The following is an 18168-nucleotide window of genomic DNA, read 5'->3' as shown; positions in this document are numbered from 1 at the left end:
TATGTTTTTATTTGAAAAATGACACCATTTCTCCTTCCTTTTACGCCTACCTAAGGTGCATCCAAACATACCAAAAAACCAGCCATGAACCATTCCCTGCTTCCTTTCTGAATCCAATAAAATAAACATGCACTCCCTCGTGGATATGCAAGTATACAGACCCCCGACTTTGGCTTCTTACTCTGTTAAAGTCTATCAGACAATCCAGAGCTCCCTACTGCTTAGGGACAGATGCAGTGGCGAAAGGAGAAGTATTCAGTCATGGAGATTCACTTTAGGTTGAGGATAAAGAGTTTCACTGCACTATCTAAGAAGCAAGATGATGTGGTTTTGACAGCCTCGAGGTAACCTAAAGATTGTTGAATTGGGTTATGATTATCTTGGGTTCTGATTATTCCATCATGAAGATTGTCACAAGGCTCGATGGATGGTCCCTCTGTGGCAGGAGAGTCTTTATCCGCTCACACAGAGATTGAGCCTCAGCTTCAAACCATTCTTAGCCACCATTGCTTTGACTGCCGTGTGGGCGTCACTCCATCTTCCGATGGAGTATTTGTTAGAAGAAACTCTTCCTGCAATAGCTAGGAAAATGAAATCCTAGGGTAGATGGCAAATTAAAACTTTAAACCAAATGAAAATAAACCAGAAATGCACAATCACAAAATAAAGAGAGAGAGAAATAGAGAGAGTGCACCCGAGATTTATAGTGGTTCGGTCACTCAAGGACCTACTCCACTCCACCAAGACCTCTTGGTGATTTCACTACGGATTCCCTTAATGACGGGGAATCAACCCAATTACAAAAGTTCGGCTCCGCCTTGCAAGACTCGCCACGAACCAGAGAAAGCTCCGCGTCTCCAACACTCGCTCTTGAGATGGCTACGCGTCTCTTCGCACTTTCCAAAATACAATGTTCTTCAAAGAAAGAAAATTAAAAATCCCTTTACAAGGGTTACAAAGGATAGATGAAGATGTACAAAATATAAGCCTAATCCACTTCCTTGGTTAGAGATGAGAGAGGCACTAAAATACTTTGGTTTGATCTTTTAGATGTTCAAGATAATGCAAAAAGATGTTTAAGAAAGGTTTAGATAATGTATATATAGCCCATTTGAAAATATGACTGTTTGGGGGTAAAATTGTAAAAAACGGAGTTGAAAAAGTCAACGAGAAAAAGCCCCAACGGCTCTTTTGCCAGGCCGCGGCGGTTGATCGGGCTACAACGGTCGCCCACCCTTATCGGGCGCCTTTTTTATTTTCAAATTCTCTATCGTCGCGGTCGTCTGGCGAGGACTACCTGTTCGCTCAAAAAATGCGGCTCAAAACCTTTACGCGGTCGACCGACCCTTGGCGGTCGTCCGCTCACAGCATGCTGGATTTGTTTCTGTCTAAACAGAAACCTATCCGCGGTCGTCCGGGACTACCCCGGTTGACCGGCCCAATAAATTTCGAGATGCCTGGAATTCCAGGTTCCATCTCGCGGTCGCCCAGCATAGCCCGGTCGACCGACCCTGTATGAAATTCCTTTTTTTTTACTTTAAAAACTTTAGGGACTTTTGGGCCATGGTCTTTGGGATTTATTCCTACATTTTCAAATTTATTTTCAAATACATTTTAACCTATGTTTAGTGCCTTTGACATCTCTGAAAACAAGGAGAGGAGTACAAACTCTATTAACTTGAAAAGCACTACAATCTACTCTTGATCTTCAAGGCTTCAAGTCCACCATGCTTCTTGGATCATCCTAACTTTGACACTCCAAATGCATTCCAATTTAGCTTCAATGCCTTGATCCAAGCTTCCTTGATTGCATACTAATGAGATCTACAACTTAGACAATAAAAAACACGTTAGTGATATAAAATCACTTGTGTATGGAATCATCAAAACAAGAAGGTAATGCCAAGGTTGGAACCATTGGGCTTACAGAAAATTAGTTGGCTGATTTGCACGGACCACACCACTTACGAGACAGGGATGACTTGAGATTGATCTCAGTAAGTTCCTTCTTCAATGAACATTCCTTGGTCCCGTAGAGGATTAGTTGTGGGAGGACCTCAACGAGTCACTTTATGATATTACATTGTTGGTTATGGTATGGGTTTGTGTCTCGTTTTCCACATTGAATTGGGCCTATTTTAGTTTGACTAGTAATGTTCTTATTGCCTCCTGGTTTGAACAGGAAAGAAAGAAATAGATAGAAGATTCTTATTGTAATTGCCTAGTGTAATGAGGTTGTTGGTTAGGTGTCTTGTATCCAACTAAAATAATATAATCATGAGTAAATAAACAATTGGCCAAAATAAAACCATCTTGGCCACCGTCGCCTCACCTTGTAATTACCTAGTGAGAAAGTGAGTTTTCTCTTTTATTTCTCTTGTATACAGCCTTGGTTGAGAGAAGGAAAAGGGTTACGATTTATGGGTTTTTGGTTAATCCTGTTGTATCCTTATCAATGAAGCATGGATACGGGTACGGGGTGCGGGTACGACACGATACGGGTACGTGGATATGTGATTTAAAAAAAAAGAGGATACGGGTACGTTGGGGGTACGCTGAATATAATATACTTTTATATTTTATTATATATTTATAAAAATAAAAAAATAAAATATTTTGTTAAAGAATTCAAACAATTTAATTAGGGAACAATCAAATAGCAATAACATCGCCAAAATCTAATATTACTTCACCAAAATCTAATATTACTTCGAAGTTCTTAGATTTTTAATTACGGAATATATATATATATATATATATATATATATATATATATATATATTTATATATATTCAACCGCCCCCCTTCCCCCCCCTCTCCCCCCTCTTTGTTAATTGGGACAACCCCTCTCTTGTAAATATGTAATTCTCGATTTAATTCGAACTGGGTGCGCACCTGATACGCACACAAACTCCCAAACTAGATTTTAGTTTTGTTTGTTGTTTGGGTGCGTAGTACGCACCCAAAGAGCACCCGCACCTGACACGGGTGCGTGGGCCTTCGGAGAGTACCCATGCTTCTTAGATCCTTATGCTATCTCTTCTCTCATAGTGGAAGATCGGATCTCGTCTTGTGAATGTAGCTGTCATTGCCGAGCTACTTATGTCTTGTGTTTGCGCACATTGCTTATTTTTATTATGATTCTATTACTTTGCACGTGATCCGATTGATTAGTCCTTTCGAATTTTATACAAATCAATATCAGAGACGTGGTTGGATCGCTCATGGGTGGAGCTGTGATTGGAGCATTCGTGTGTGGAATTGTGGTTGGAGCGTTCGTGGGTGAAGCTCTGGTTGGATCGTGGTTAGAGCGATCTTCAGTGAAGACCGATCAAGAATGCTGGAGTTTTAATATCGGGATATAGATTCGATCAGTGAATGAAGTTTAATTGCAGGTGAGGCATTGTTTCTCTTCGTTTTGGTGTTTGAAAACTAGAGGTGATTGGAGGAGCTTTCAATCAATTATCTGCAATTTTTATATGGTTCTGATTAAACCAGATCATGTTTGCGGGATCTATGATAGATAGCATCAATCAGCTTGCCGGTTGTGATCAACGATTTTGATTGGTGTGGTTTGACATTAGCTTGATGTTCGGTAGAGTTTGACAAGCGATGGGTACTGTTAGGCATGGTTTTAAATTTTGACCGAAATCCGAAATTTCGGATTTCGGTGGAGACCGACACCGAAACCACAAAAAACCGAAACAGTCATTTATTTAAGCCGAAATTTCGATTTTGCCCGAAATTTAAACCAAAAAACCTTTTTTTTATTTTATTATTTTAATATTTTACTGAAATTTCGACCGAAATTCCGAAACCGGTACCGAAACTGAAAGTTTAAACCTTGCTCTTAGGTTCTTGTTAAGTTTTTTTAGATGGGCAGGTGGCTTGTGTGATCAATGCTTAAAGTTGCGGAGCAACATGTCACCTTGTGTATGGGTTCCATGATCGGTGTTTGGACCACTGATTGAAACTCATAAGATGTCAATCAAGGTAAACATGCTGAAGAAAAAGAAAGAAAAATCTTATAATCAAAAGAATGCCATCTGATTGGAAATCTAGAAATAGGAGGATGAGATCTATGATCAACGAAAAGAGCATCCAATGTCCCAACTCATACCTGGCGGGATTGTGCAAAGTGAGTTGATAAGTCGGACAATAGTGCTGGAAATACAACAGTGGTGGTAATTGATGAGTAGAGCGAAATATTTGCAGTTACTTTCAAAGTCTCCATAGTTTCTTTCAAAGTATCCATAGTTTGTCACATTTTCCCTCATGATAAGTGGGTTATATATTCAAGGTGCTTTATTCATGTATGCTCCATCATGGAATATTTTAATATGTTCTATGAGAGAGGAGAAGGTATTGTGTCCTTTGGTGATGGACTTGTGACATATGAGATTTGAGACTCAGAAGATCTGAATTTTTTTTAATAGGTAAGCTGGGATCGAACCTCCAACCTCAGGGTATGGAAATCAGAATGTTCGATGAAGTTATTCACACTTTAGGTGGTATGACGTACCTTGCATCCTTGCCAATAGCCAAATGGGCCTAGGGAGATAGGCCCAGAGGGTAGCAAGGTGCCACCGCAATCCCAAAGATGCAAAGGAATCTGGTGTTGCTGGGCTGAATGAACTCTATGGGTTACAGGTATTCAGCTGCAAGTGAAGCCATGAAAATTATATGCGGTTGTATTGTTCTGATAACATAAAAGAAGCGTGACAGTATAGCATCTGGTAGGGAGGGAACACGATGATAGGTAGTGTTCCTAGTACCTCGATGATTGATTAAAATTGAGTGAAGTGTGTGCAAATATGGTCAGCTGCAGTAAGGAAGAAGATGATCCAATGGTGTATGTAGGTGTGCTTCTGAAGTCTATTGGTGGTTTGTGACACTAGCAAATCTTCAGGTGGCTAGGAACGAGCCAATGCGGAGATTGTTGGGATTGTGTCTAGTTTCTTACATTGAGTTTGGCCCATCCGAGTTTGACTAGGAGTGTGATTCTCTTGTTTTTTTGCTTGAATAATAACGACTTTTTTGTTGAGTTACCTAGTGTAACTAGGTTCTAGGCTAGATTTTTGTATCCTGGTTGGAGATAGAGATAGAGATAGAGATAGAGAGAGAGAGAGAGAGCGGGGTGGGGGTGATGGTGGTAGGGCCCATAGATTGTTGGGGGCGACTGTATCACAATCAGATTTCGGGCAGAGAAGAGGATGCAAAATTACATTGCGGAAATCAGGGATGTGGTAAGAGTAATTCGTCCCAAAATTGTTCACAGGAGGCGATCTGCAAACAAAAAGGCGGATGCTTTGGCTAAAGAAGGTGTCCTTCTGGAGTCACTGGTTGTAGTCACACCACCTGTGGTGCGAGAGGGACTGCAGATTGTAGCAAGTTCAATGTATTTCCTGTCACCAGATGTACTATGTATATTGCTCCGGGGGACATCTTGTCCCTATTGATGTAATTTCTCTATTTTTTTTTTGAAATGGCTATTGATGTAATTTCTCTATTATAAAAAAAAAAGTTGTAGTAGTAGTAGATGACTTAGATTTTTACCCTATACATAAGGTAGTAAATACCTTATGAAATGGTGATCAAAGGTGAGAGAAAAGAGGTAAGGGCTTATTATGCCTTCCGTTAACCTCTGTATTGGGACATCTTGTCCCACTCTTTTGCATTTATAAAATTCTGTTAATTTTTTTAAAAAAAAGAGGTGAGAGAAAGGAGATGTTTCCTCATGGTTTTATCATATGGTGAGAATATGAGTCTCTTTTATTTCTCTTGTAAAGAGAGGTGTGCCGTCTCGATTTAGAGAGAAGGGAAAAAGGTTGCAGTTTTGAATGATCGGATTGATTAGGCCAGTCGATTTTTTTGCGTACATAAAATGTGGATTGATTGGCCATGTAGAGTACGAGTGCGATCAGGAATCTTGGTCGAGGGAACACAATGTGAGGCTTCTAAAAATCCAAGGAGGATGCCTGATTTCAGGAGGATCAATGGATGACAATTAAAGAAGCAAGGGAAGAAACTTGAATCGATGGACTTCAAATGGTTGTCCAATGTGTATGACAGTAATCAACCTTCGAGTCATTCTCCGCGCTTCCGGCTATGCCAGGTGGTATCAAACCTTTACTATGTTCCATGGCTTCCTAGGAAGAACGAGAAGATTAAGCAACTGTGATGATAGAGATGTTCAATGCTCTCTAGGTTGTTGTTAATCAAAAAACAAATTAATTGGCACGATTGAATCACCTTGAGCGCCATCAACCCCTTATCGCGATAGTCATTGATGACGGTACGCTCAAGCTCTACACAAGTTCCACAGCTCGGCCCTAGAGTTTGTTATTTTCTCGACGAGGGTTACTCTAGCGAGGAGGAACTCGACGGCATCTTCCATTTGACATACTGGTGGTCACGTTCTGCAAGTAGCATCAAGCAGCCTCTCGTCATTATCACTACTATAGTAAGGTAGATTTGCCCGAGTTTAATGGCCAATTTCACATAGAAGATTTATTCGATTGGCTTGCGGTGGTCGAGAGATCTTTTGACTACATGGAAGTACATAAGGAAAAGAAAATGTAACTCATGACTATCAAGCTTAAGGGAGTTACTTCATCATGGTGGGATCAACTCCAACTCCCTCGTACAAGGATGCGAAAGTGACCAATCCGGATGTGAGCACGGAGCATCAAATCCTTCGTGAGTGGTTTCTATGTATTGATTATGATCAAGTACTCTTACTCAATTCAACTCAACTCAACTAAGCCTTTGTCCCAGACTAGTTGGGGCTAGCTAATGAATCCTTTAGAAATTTTCATCAAGAACGTGAAAGGATCTACTCGGCTCAAATTGACTATGTGTAATCATGACACTTGTTGGGTTCGTCTACATGGATCATTTTCTTCCATTCTCTCCTATCCACGGTCGTGTTCTTTGTTGTGTTCCTAGCCCTCAAGTCTTTCCTCACTGTTTCTAACCAAGTTGTTTTCGGTCTGCCCGTACCTCTTTTTACTCCATCAACTTTTCTCACTGGAGCATCCAAAGGTCGACGTTGGATATGCCCAAACCATCTCTTCATTTCATAGAAAAGTGGCAAAGTTTACGGCCGGCTGCCAACCTGACGCTAACCCTCCTCCTTTATCCTGGCTTGGGACATGATTTGAACAACACAGACGGAGTTATGATCAAGTACTCTTCTATTAGTAAAAACATTGCTGCAAAGGTAGTAGACCAGACGAAGATTATACAGAGGAATTCAATGACCAGTCGTCTAGGAAAAATATTTTGGAGATCAGGATAGAATGTGTATCACTCTACATCAGAGGTCATCGTCTGGAAATCTAATACCAGGTCACTCTCCACTCAATTTGGACGCTATCTGATGCCGTGAGGATGGCAGAGCAAGTGGAGACCATGCTCAACCGGTTGACCCATGGAACTTCTTACGTGAGTCAAGCCGTGGTAAAGGCACCACGAGCGGCGGTTCCGATGGCGAAAAAAGAAGGCAATTTTGAATTCTCTTGCCGGAACAAGCAAGCATGCCTAGGTGTTCCGGCAACGACCCTTGTTCCATGGTTTGTTTTTTCGAGTCACTGTTCGAGCAACCGATCGTTTGCTACAAGTGGAATCAGTTGGTTACCAATCCAACTAGTGTACTCAAGACGGTCAACGTACTACCAATTCAGCCCTTGGTGATGAGCATGAAGAGGATGATCTGGAGGAGTGTGATGAAGAGGAATACGAAGAGGAGCCATATATAGAAGAAGATCTCATCCTTACTAATTGTGCTGCTGGGTGTTTCTTGGTGATGCAACGTATCGTGTGCACACCAAAAGTAAAGGACTTAACTCAGCAGAACAATGTCTTTAGATGCAAGTGCATGATTAAGAGAGAGTTTGCAATGTCATCGTTGATGGAGGTAGCACAAGAACCTCGTTACATGGTGGAGAAGTTCAAATGAAAGACAGTCGCATCATATACCCTACAAGCTCGGTGGGATTTCAATAGGGTACAAAAAGAAGGTAATTGTATGTTGTAGAATCACTTCTGAAATTGGCGCCATCCATTGTTGGGGAGGCCTTGACAATTTGATTAGGACTTCTTTTATAAGGAAAGGGATACTATCTTTATTGTTCGTCAATACAATAAGAGTTATGCCCACCTTTGATGGATGAGAACCCCATTTCTTCTCACTACAGAGCTTATCAAGTGAGAAGCCGAAGCAGTGGGATCTTGCTCTAGCTCAAGCCAAGTTTGCATAAAATAACATTAAGCGTTGGTTTTTTACCGTTTGAAGTTGGTACGAGTGGATTCCAAAGCATACTTTAGATTTGGTGCCTTTACTGAGTTCCATAGGTGAGATTCTAAAGAAGATCAATGATAACGTATAAAAAAAGGGCGTCCCAGTGCACGAGGCTCCCGCCATTGCGGGGTCTGGGGAGGGCTAGATGTACACAACCTTACCCGTGCTCTTTACAGAGAGGCTGTTTCCGTGACTCGAACCCGTGACCACCAGGTCAGAATGGAGCAACTTTACCGTTGTGCCAAGGCTCACCCTCTATCAATGATAATGCATATGCCAACTTTACCGTTGTGCCAAGGCTCACCCTCTATCAATGATAATGCATATGCCTTATATTTACAGAAAGAGTTTGTGATATCCGAGACTCTACGGCAACATCACCAATGAACTCAAGTTCAAGTAATCTTCACTGATGTAGTCATGTCTCTCTTGTACATGGGGATAAGAATTTAAACAATCCAAGTTGCAACACATTTCTGTTGCAAGACGTTTCTGTTGCAAAGATTGAGTCATAGTATTAATTCCTATTTAATGTTTGCCATTCAAAAAAAAAAGTTTGCTAGGAGTTTAGGGGTTTGGATAGTTGTCCAATGTGTGTGTTAATAGAAGTCTAGTTTTTTAATACATATGGAGTTAAAAAGTTTTTGAGTAGAAACTAGGGAAAACTACTAAAAACCCCCCTAAATAAAAACTTATCTACACAAATCACCCCAAAAATTTCTTAATTACCAATCGGGCCATGAATAGCTTTTAATTTTGCCTTTTACCCATTGTACCCTTATATCACCCTTACAAATCCCTAAATCTCTCCATCCATTAATTGTTTGAACTCTCTCTCTGAGAAATTATATTGGATGGCCGTGCATGCACGTGTAGCCCAAAAAATACAGTGGGCCCACATTATTTTGGTGATCCAAGCCATTCATTTGTTAGTCCCTGACGTGGATAGGATGTGCCCAGAAAATGACCTCCATAGGATGATTCTAACCCTCCCAATCCCCATTTTAAATCTAAACAAATCGGAGGATTAGGAGCATCCTACGGAGGAGATATTCTGGGCACTAGACCTGGCAAACGGTTCGGTCGGGTCGGGTCGACCCACGGGTCATGCGGGTTGCGGGTCAGCAAACACGTGACCCGTGCCCAGTGTGGGTGGGTCGGGTCGACCCGCGGGTTACTCGCATGTTTTGCCAAAAATGAGTTTTTATTGAGCGGTGATAAATTCACCCCCTTCTATGTATGGATTCACCCCCTAATTTTCAAAATGGACGGTATAGCCTACACCATAGAATGATCCAAACCGACCATTTGGTGGGCCACAACATAAACAGATCATGCCCCAAAAAACTTTGCAATAGGATGATCTCAACCGTTCGATCTATAGAAGTTTCCATATTGTCAGTCCCTCTTTAGATTGGAGGGGTAGAATCATCCTATGCTAATGAATTTTTGGGCACAACAATATGGAGTGTATTCATGCATAGTAAATTAGTAGTGGCCATCCCATGAGCTACTGGAACTCTGGAAGTTGGGAGTCCTCAGAAAGTGAGATGCTGTTGGATCAAAATTATCAAGCGTGGGATGATCAATACGTGTTTCTACGGCCCTTCATCATGTGACTATTTTCTTTTCCGACATTAACAAAAAAAGTTAGAAGGGCTGATTTCCAGACACAAGTGCACTATTCCAGCCCCAATCTCAATACTTCAAATAAGCTTTATTAATTCAAATATAGAACAGTGACACTGAACTTGTGTGCTAAAAACAGACTTCAAAAGCTACAGTAGTTCAAATGTAAAACAATAACATTGAACATGTGTGTTCGGACAAATTCAAACCTCTTCTCAGATTCTCAAGCAAGCATGAGAAATCTAAACTTATCAATACAACAGAATAGATTGGTCCCTTAAATTTCATCATCCCATAGTTCTTTGACATTTTTGTAAGGACCAAGCTCATGAATAAGAAACTGACCATCAATTAGCCGTCTCTGCATCATTAGATAACATAAAAAGATTATTAGATGTGTTGAAGAGAGCAGATACAAAAGCGCCTTCCCTACATTCAGCTGTAAGTGTTGTATCCATATATGCTCAGCAACTAATTTCAACAGCCAACCTAGACTTAAATCAACTAGATAACTAGCCAAGGAAACCAAATTAATCAACAATGATAAGTGGTCTAAGGAAGAAAAATATTTATGTTGGGTTAGAAGTAAAGTATTGATGTTGAAGAAAATATGTACTTGCCTGTTTGATTTCAGAGAACTTTGTGAGCAAGTGCTCAGGGGTAGACCAATCAAATATATCAAAATTTTCCTTTATCCTCTCTTCATTTGTGCTCTTAGGCACTACACTCTGACCAATTTGAAGGCCCCCAACGAAGAGCAACTTTTCCCAGTGTCTTTCCCAATTTCTCTGCAACCAATTTGAAGGCCCCCAACGAAGAGCAACTTTTCCCAGTGTCTTTCCCAATTTCTCTGCAACCATATTCAGAACACTTTATCACACTTTATCTGATCCATGTCATGCACACATATAATTATACTACAAAGCCTATATAAACCTACAAGTATATAATTATACTACAAACCCTATATAAACCTACAAGTATACTACTAAACACAATTAACTAAAAGATAACCTGCCAAGTACACAATTTAACATTGAAACAAGAAGCACATACAAGGTACAAGTCTCCGTAATCAAGCTACAGCTCTTGCAAAGTTATATGCACTACCACAGGCACATCTTCAGGATGGCTAGACCTGTGAAATTCACTTTTCGTTGTTTATATGGAAAAAATGGATGGGTGTATTAAAAAAAATTAATCCAAACTGCTACCAGCACACTGCAAGTGCCTCTAATGTTTTACTACTCAATCAAAGAAGCCAACCAGAGTTTGGAAGGAATCCACAAATCCTCACGTTCACTACACCATCTTCAAACAGCTTCTTCAAAGCCTTACCAATCTACAATTACAACAAAAACTTGATTAAATGAAGCAAAATTGTGAGATGGAGAAGATACCTTAGTCAAGAGCACACCATTCACCAGGCTGAGCTTCTACAAACTCGAATGTAAAAAAACATCACGAGCAAAATATAATCTTAGAAACATCATAGAAACATAATCCCCATTACCCAAATATCACGAGCAAACTGAATCCATAAAAACATCATAGAAACATAATCCCCATTAACAAAATATCACGAGCAAACTGAATCCATAAAAACATCATAGAAACATAGTCCCCATCAAATCCATAAGTAAGACATCATAGAAATATTTAAAATAATCATAGAGTCTATGCTTTAGAGTTGTGACAGTCGTCTCCCACTGCCGATACGATGAAGAAGGCTCCTACAATGAATAGAAAGTATACCAAATCAATGAATAGAAACTATAGCAAATCGATGAATAGAAACTATTGGGAAACAACAAATAAAAACTATACCAAATCAATGCATAGAAACTATACCAAATCAAATGACATCGGTGGTAGTTGATCCTCTTGATTCCGAAAGAGAAATCTTGGATAATGGTACTACGAGTTGTTCATCAGTAGGATCTTCACCTACATTTAACAAATGTAAGTAATTAAATACCATAAGATCTTCATCTAGTAATTATTAGCCGTCGTAAATATTTCAAAAAATATTATTAGTGCTATGGACTATGGTAGGTAAGCTAAATATTAAAACTTACATTGAACTTCATAACCAAACATCCAATTGCGAGTGCAAATTATGGTTTTGGCATTTTCTGGTCTTAGCGAGCTTCGATATTTGGTGAGAACTTTAGCTCCAATGCTAAAAGCCGATTCCGAAGTAACGGTAGTTATTGGTACACTCATGAGATCACGTGCCATCCTAGAGAGAATATGATATCTACCAGCATTGTCTTTCCAATACTCTAAAATATTCAAATGTTGTTTATGATCAAACTTTGTCTCCTCCAAGTAGAGGTCTAATTCTGACTTCTTAGTGGTACAAAATTCACTCTAATAGTAATCAAATTCCTACATGAGAGAAATATCAAATATATTTAAGGGGAATAGATAATTAGATATTCAACTTCTTAAAAAATTAAATACAATAAGAATATTTAAAAAGTGTAACTTACACTAAAGTCATCATCAATACAAATGTCGCCACTAGTCATAGCTGAAGCATGATTCGAGGTATCCACAGAGAATTGGGAAACATATTCTTCAAAAAGTGAACTCAAAGCCACTCGGACACATGCCACCTTTTCCTTGTGTGTGTTGTCATCAATCTTCTTATAGCAAAATTCCACCATATTCATCTTGTACCGAGGATCTAGAACGGCAGCCATGGCTAGCACAATACTGTAAGACTCCCAATATTTCTCAAACTTTGGGATCATATGATTTGCTATGCTACTAATTACATCATCTGCACTTTCATTCTCTTCAAGTAAACGGATTTGAATCTTCCACACACATTGAAAATATAAGTTTGCCGTTGGGTAATCGGAACCCGAAAAAAGCATCATAATGTCATAAAACGGCTTCAACATTTTACAAATTTCCTCCCTATTTTTCAGTCATCAGTTGATGGACAATAATTGTACCCTGGTTCTATCAAAGCATAACGTTAAAATGCGAGACGATATTTGATGGTACTTTCAAGCATAAAAAAAGTGGCATTCGACCTAGTCGGTACATCCATATGCAAACCCATTGAGTGTCTCACACTAACTTGTTCACAACACTCAGCAAACTTTATTATCCTACCCTCAGAACCTTTGACATACTTGACACTTTCTCTAATCTTGTGTATAGCTACATTAGCAATCTTCAAACCATCTTGAATAATTAAGTTCAAGATATGTGCAGAACATCTAACATGAAGATAATTACCCTTACATAACAAAGCATCTTGCACACTAAGTTGGTTTTTCAAGATTTCTTGCATACTATCATTGCTAGATGCATTGTCTAAAGTAAGAGAACAAATTTTTTTCTCAATTCTCCAATCCTTCAAGAATTGAAACACTTTATCTGCCAAAAGGACACCGTTGTGTGGAGGGGAAAGTGACAAAAATTGAGAATTTTACTATGCAAAATCTAATTCTCATCTATATAATGTGCGGTAAGACAAATGTACCCCTCGGTTGTGATGGATGACCATACATCTGAAGTGAGACATCCTACTTGTAACTCTCCCCAAATCAAGCTTAAGCCTTTCTTTATCTCTTATATATTTTCAAGTTCAAGCAATCAGATTTAGAAGTGTTCCTACAATAGGGTTTTACATCTTGATTCAAATAGTTGTGAAGATCCCTTGTACCTTCATGTTCAACTAATGAAAATAGATAATTATGTTTTATAATAGAAATTGCCACCTTCTCACGATAAGGTTCTTGAGAAATATTTTTGGCACGTAAGGATGTAGCATAGCCTATATGCATTTGATTTACATCCTTATTGGTGCGTCATGTACATCTTCCAACCATTTCAACATGCTTTTTTAAATTTCAAGTCCCATAAGTATTACTACCTATGGCAAAACTTTTTGGGCATACCTTGCACTTTGGTCTCTCTTTTCCATTCTCATCTTCATAGATTTCAAAGTCATCCCAAATACTAGATTTGCGTTTAGAATTTTTACCGGTAGTAGCAATACTTGGATCTTGAGAAGGACCTTCGCCATCACTTTCCTCATTCATAGGAGAGTTGGTGTTCATAGACTCCATAAGGCCTTCAAAATAAAATTAAAAAATACATGCTTAAAAAAGAGTTTCCAGAAGACTAGATTATCATCACAACATAAGGAGTGAAGGATCATACCTTGAATGCTTGAATGAAAGATAAGGCTACCAACTCAAGTAGAATTTTTGAAACAGTTACGTTCGTTTCTTCTAAAAAACTCAAGTCACCTCAAACCCTAAAACAGAAAGAGAGAATGAGAAATGAAACTTAAGTACTGTGAAAACAACCAATAACTTCAAAAACTTAAGCTGTTAGAGTTGGTGTTATTCGATCAGTTATGCTTCAACAGGTAATTTAGAATTCAACTTCATCTATGAGGCGAAACAACGTTTCATTTGAAAGGTGAATTGTGTGCACTTAAAGTCCATTGGCAAAGAATGACTCATCTTCCACATTTTTGTGTTTGAATTTATAAGAAATTGAGTTCAGTGCCTTCAAAATTAGTGATTTGGTGTTCTGAATCTACTAGAAATTTGAATATCATGCGTTAAAAAAGTTAAACTATTCGAGCTCACATAAAATTCATCATGATCTCTATCAAATCCAATTTAATTAATTTCAGAACTCTAACTCGTAACATGAAAAAAACGAAAGAAAAATATAACACCTAAGAGATCTAGATATTCTGCCATAGAAAAGCACATAAACCGCCATAAAAAATCAAAATTTCGGAATTCAGATTCTAGATTACAACTGATCTTCATGAATTTCTTTCTTAAATCGATTGGCAGATCTATAAATAAAGGAGGATTTCGGAAAATTTCACTAGAAAATAGAGATTCTCATACGAACAAAAGTAAATTATAAATGATAGATCATACGAGAAATCCAAAAAATGAAATTAAAGAAGAGAAAGGAATTTGTAGAAATCAGACCTGGAATGCTACTTGAGCGGATCTGGTGGAGAAGAAGATGAGTTTTGGAATGGGTTAGATAGAAATGGTGTTGAGATGATGATGGTTATGGGGAAAAATGAAATGGGTTTGGTTGTAGTGGTGGTGGGTTTCAAAGGGGTAACATGATGGAGAAGGTGGTCGGAAAGGGGAAACGGAGCGCCGGCGGGAAGGAACCGATCGGAGAAGATGCTCGGATCCGTCCAATGAAAATGAGAGAGCCCCCTTCAAACCCTAAAACAGTTTAAACAAAAGATAGAATGAGAAAATAGAAATGGCCTCTCTTTTATGTTTTACTCTTTTAAATCCCCAGCTATGAACTGAGCCCTTGATCACATTTTTTCTTTTAAAATAAAAAATGTTAAAAAAAGGCTAAAAACTAGCGGGAACCCGCGGGTTGACCCGACCCGTGTTTTTGCGGGTTGGGTGACCCGCAGGTCAGTTTTGACGGGTCACTAAAAAGCCAACCCGTACCCGCAAATTTACGGGTGAGCCGGGTCGACCCGCGGGCATGGGTCGCGTTTGCCAGGTCTACTGAGCACTTCCTATCAACGTCAGGGACCAACAAATGAATGGCTTGGATCACCAAAATAATGTGGGCCCACTATTTTTTTGGGTTGCACGTACATGCACGGCCAAAATTTCTAAAATTTCTCAATTAAGAGCGCCAGAGAGAGAGTTCAAACGATACTTATTGATGGAGAGAGAGAGAGAGAGAGAGAGAGAGAGAGAGAGATTAATGGATGGAGAGATTTTAGGGACTTGTAGAGAGAGATTAATGGAGGGAGAGATTTTAGGGACTTGTAGAGAGAGATATTAATGGATGAAGAGATTTTAGGGACTTGTAAGGTGACGTAAGAAAGGGTAAAATGGGTAACAGGCAAAATTAAAAGTTATTTATGGCGTGATTGGTAAATAAGAAAATTTTGGGGGGATTCGTGTAGATATGTTTTTATCCAGGGGGTTTCTAGTAGTTTTCCCTAGAAACTATAGGCTTTATACATAGGACGTGCAAGGGATATCTTTTCACAATTTCTAGTTTTAGTTTTTTACAAAAAAAACTTTCATGTTTTCGAAGGCCGATTATTCTCGTCTTTTATGGATTCGAAGAACAATCCTCTGTGGATTCAAAGGTCTACTTATCGATGGTTGATGGTGATGAACCTTCAACCAAGGTTTTAAATTTCGGTTTCGTAATGCGTTTCACGAGTCGAAATTTCGGTCGAAATAAAGTAACATTCCGGGTATATCCAATTTCGATTTCGGTATAGATAGAAACCCGAAATTTCAGTCCGAAATTTCGGATTTCGGTCCAAATGTAAAACCTTGTCTTCAACTCATTCTTCGCCCTTCTGGGTTACGCCTTCTCTCTCTCTCTCTCTCTCTATATATATATATATATATATATATATATATATATATATATAGAGAGAGAGAGAGAGAGAGAGAGAGAGAGAGAGAGAGAGAGAGAGAGAGAGAGAGAGAGAGAGAGAGAAGGGTTCCTGAGGTGGCGCTCACAAAACATAGGGGCCCACTTTGTTTGGATGATCCAAAGCATACATTTGATAGGCCCTCACATAGATAGGGTGCCCACAAAAAATCAACTTCATAGGATCATCCTAACCCTTCCATTTGTGGAGGTTAAAATGGATGGGTATAAACCTCCATAAATCTATCAAATGAATGCTTTGGATCATCCAAACAAAGTGGGCCCTTTATGTTTTGTGAGCGCCACCTCATATAAGGTAGCGCTAGCGCCACCTCAGGAACTGTTTACTCATATATATATATATATATATATATATATATATATATATATATAGAGAGAGAGAGAGAGAGAGAGAGAGAGAGAGAGAGAGAGAGAGAGAGAGAGAGGCCCACATTCTTCGAACCGTGGAGGTAAAAAATGGACAGATTTGTGAAGGTTTATACACATCCATTATACCTCCACAAATCGTAGGGTTGGGATGATCCTATGGAGCTGATTTTTTGTGGACACCCTATCTATGTGAAGGCCAATCAAATGAATGGTTTGGATCACCCAAACAGTATGCCCTCCACTGTATTTTAAGCTAGTGTGTAGATAAGTTATCTACACTTGTGTGTAGAAACTGTTCTCTCGTGTATATATATATATATATATGAGGAAACTGTTGGTGCGCTTAAATTCACCAAACTTATGGTGAGCTTAAGCGCCCAATCACATGGGGGCCCACTTTGTTAGGATGACCCAAAGCATTCATTTGAAAGTCCCTTACATAGATGGGGGGTGTACAAAAAATCAGCTCCATAGGATCATCCTAACCCCTCCATTTGTGAAGGACAAAAATGGACAGACACAAATCTGCCCATTTTTTGTCCTCCACAAATGGAGGGGTTAGGATGATCCTATGGAGCTGATTTTTGGTACACCCTCTATCTATCATAAGGCCTTGCAAATGAATGGTTTGGATCACCACAGAAAATGTGGGACTCATGTGATTGGTGAGCTTAAGCGCACCACAGAAAATGTGGGACCCATGTGATTGGGGAGCTTAAGCGCACCATAAGTTTGGTGCGCTTAAGCTCACCAACAGTTTCCTCTATATATATACATATGAGGAAACTGTTGGTGAGCTTAAGCTCACCAAACTTATGGTGAGCTAGCTTGCCCAATCACATGAGTCCCACATTTTGGGGAGTGATCCAAACCATTCATTTGCAAGGCCTTATCATAGATAGGGGGTGTACCAAAAATCAGCTCCATAGGATCATCCTAACCCCTCCATTTGTGGAGGACAAAAATGGGGCAGATTTGTGTCTGTCCATTTTTGTCCTCCACAAATGGAACATTTTTGTCCTCCACAAATGGAAGGGTTAGGATGATCTATGGAGCTGATTTTTGGTACACCCCCCATCTATGTAAGGGACTTTCAAATGAATGGTTTGGATCATCCTAACAAAGTGGGCCCCCATGTGATTGGGCAAGCTAGCTCACCATAAGTTTGGTGAGCTTAAGTCACCAACAGTTTCCTCTCTCTCTCTCTCTCTCTATATATATATATATATATATATATATATATATAGAGAGAGAGAGAGAGAGAGAGAGATATGCATAAATAAGGTGAAAGGGCGCCGCATTGGTTGAAAGTGCATTTAATAAAGATTTAGTCTTTCACAAAGATGATTGGAGATGCCCCCCTTGCATAAATAAGGTGAAAGGGCGCCGCATTGGTTGAAAGTGCATTTAATAAAGAT

This window comes from Tasmannia lanceolata, unplaced genomic scaffold (genome assembly GCF_043159265.1).
Source record: "Tasmannia lanceolata isolate RefF3 unplaced genomic scaffold, GAP_Taslan_0.1 ptg000002l, whole genome shotgun sequence".
Lineage (NCBI taxonomy): Eukaryota > Viridiplantae > Streptophyta > Magnoliopsida > Canellales > Winteraceae > Tasmannia > Tasmannia lanceolata.
The sequence above is the reverse complement of the archived record's forward strand: the minus strand, read 5'-3'. Positions refer to the sequence as shown.